The sequence below is a fragment of the Anopheles aquasalis genome, chromosome 2 (genome assembly GCF_943734665.1).
Source record: "Anopheles aquasalis chromosome 2, idAnoAquaMG_Q_19, whole genome shotgun sequence".
Taxonomy (NCBI): Eukaryota; Metazoa; Arthropoda; class Insecta; order Diptera; family Culicidae; genus Anopheles; species Anopheles aquasalis.
In genome coordinates this window covers 57,488,147-57,490,646 of record NC_064877.1, presented here as the reverse complement: position 1 = coordinate 57,490,646, position 2,500 = coordinate 57,488,147, and the positions used below count along the sequence as shown (strand labels likewise).

Sequence of the window (2,500 nt, the reverse complement as noted above, 5' to 3'; positions counted from 1 at the left end):
ATATTCCACCGATAGAAAACAAAGGCGATACAATTCAGGCATAAAAATGCATTTATGATGTCCACCATCATTAGCCCACCAGCACAGCCATTCAATTCATTATCAAAGGATAACAGTTTCTCACAAACAAACGTGTTTCAAAGTGTGAGGTGTATGTTGACCTCAAATAAAGCTACATGATTTGTGCAATGTTAGAACTCTGCTCTACAGACACGAGCGTCATTATGAAGACTTGACGATTTCATCTGTTGCTGGTACAGATGAGTAAATTATTAGTGACCTAATAGTGCTAACAGTAACAATAATCCGGGAATCGAATTATTTAAACTCATTACTTCCCAATGTGGAAGAGATATCTTATACAGTTAGGTAGTCCAATGTCACACAATATTCTATCATGTGATTTGTGATATTTAAGAACTGTTTCAGCCTGAAATTGAAAACCGTAACAACCTGCATTTGCCTTCTGAATCCCACTTGCCTTGCAGCGAAGGCTTGTTGGTGGGCCAGGAATAACAAGAATAAGCTGTAGAAACTGCTACAGGATAGCGAGTCTGTCGTCATGTATATATTAGAATAACAATGATAAAGATAAGGCTGAATGAACTTTCCAGCAAAATAGAAAGGGTTTACTATTTAAAGAAATTTCAAACTCTTCCGGATGAACGGAAGATGGGCCTAGTGTAGTTAAAAATAGCATTTTATTGGGTTTGGGCCCTAAGTAACTGACCAAAATATGTTAGACAAATGTATAAATTCGTTTACTGCCCGAGCATAGATGGATTTCCAGCAAATCCAGTATCCAGTAATGAAATGTAATCGATGCTGTGGATCGATTAATCCATCGATTTAAGTAGTGTGATGTATTATTTGCATATTGTAGATATTTACAGCAAAAAAACGGAATCTAACAAACGAAATGAATAAATTGAAAAGTGAACTAAATAAATGAAAAATCCAACTTCAGCGTATCACTGTCAGTAAAGTAACATGTCCGAAAAAGCGGTTGTTTTGATCAAATCGGAAAGGAATCGTTATACTAAAGTAATCTTGTCGCAGTAATCTATAGCGTAACATATACTATTATGTTAAAAAATTCTTGAAAGCAGCTAACGCATGCCGGATTGCCTTCTTACCTGCAAATTGACATTTTTACCGAAAATGTACGTATTTTTTTACAAATCCCTTAAACTCAACATCAACATCCTTTGGTTGTGAGAACTCTGTAATTTAATTATTAATTTATTTTAAGTTCTTCGTGGACTCTCTTCGTCTGTCTTCGTGGACTGTTGTGTAGACCAATCCAGGATTTTCTTGCCTTGATTGCTAGCAGAATGGTAGACTTAAATCGTTTTCAATATTTTCAATGCTTCAACTCCGGAATCACAGTTGTATTTAGAAAGAATTGTATTTGAAAAACAAAGGCGATCGATCGAAAACGTTGGAAGTTGTTCACGAGTGCAGTACGTGCGATCTTTCGAACATTCTTTCAGTTTTAATGACATTTTTTCTCTAAAAAAGAACGTTTTAGTTCATTAGAAATGGTCTTCAATTTATTGGATATACAAATCATTAATTTGCGTTGCTCTCCCAAATAGACAGAAGACGACGAGAAACACACATCGGATCAGTAAATCCTTGCTTGGGTCGCGAAACGATCAAAGCTCATGAATTGAAGATACGCCATTCTTTTCGTTTGTTTAAAAAGATATCTTTATTCGTTTCACTTTTTTTTCTTCGTTTCGTTCGTAGCTACGAGGAAGCTAGGGTAAAATCTAGTATAAAATGCTCATTTCCAAAAACGTTTGTGGGATGCCCCTAGATTGTACTAATCGCGTAATACTTAAGTGGTAATTTTTGTGACGATGAAATGAAATTATATTTACAATCATTTCCCTTTACGCGGTACACACATGCCGCGATCGGGCACGGCGTTAAAAGAACGTTAGAAAGTGTCTTCTAAGAAGCTAAAGCTCACCTTTTTATAGACCACACTGTACGGGGTGGTAAAAAGTTTCGAAGAACGGAATAGAAACTAACCTTAACGAAGTAGCAGTAAGTAGCAGTAGGAATAGCAGACAGCAGACAGCACATAGGCGACCGATCCAGGAGAAGGTGTTGCGACGCACAGAGAAGGGGAGTGCAGTCGCAACCCCTTTTTTCCTCTCTCGAGGGCCCCGTGTGTTTGCCGCGATTCCGAGTACGGTAATATTTGCACAGTTTGGCCCAAAAATTATAAAAGTATCTCGATGCTGCCCGACAATCGATGCTGATCGGCAAGAGAGGATCAAGAGAGGGTAATTGTTTAAAAATAGTTATCGCTCATAGAAACAGATTAGAGCTTAAGCTTAAACTTAGGAGCACAACGGGCTATTAGCTATATCCTTACATGACTACAAACACGAACACGAACAACACAGAGTGGCATGGACGTCAAGGGTCGACCTCGGTTTAACGCGCGTGTGACAAAATACTAAACACAAAGTTTGGACGGATACAC

General features: G+C 37.9%; 1 protein-coding gene across 4 annotated transcripts in view; it reads right to left on the bottom strand.

Annotated features, from left to right (window-relative positions):
• Positions 1–1,595: 1,595 nt before the first annotated feature.
• The window catches only part of LOC126571787 (acetylcholinesterase), an 11,789-nt gene continuing 10,884 nt past the window's right edge, over positions 1,596–2,500 (bottom strand). For all 4 annotated transcript variants that reach the window (XM_050230588.1, XM_050230591.1, XM_050230589.1 and 1 more), the window contains exon 8: positions 1,596–2,500. This exon is cut by the window's right edge and continues 1,222 nt beyond it. The gene's annotated coding sequence lies outside the window, so the exon portion shown is untranslated.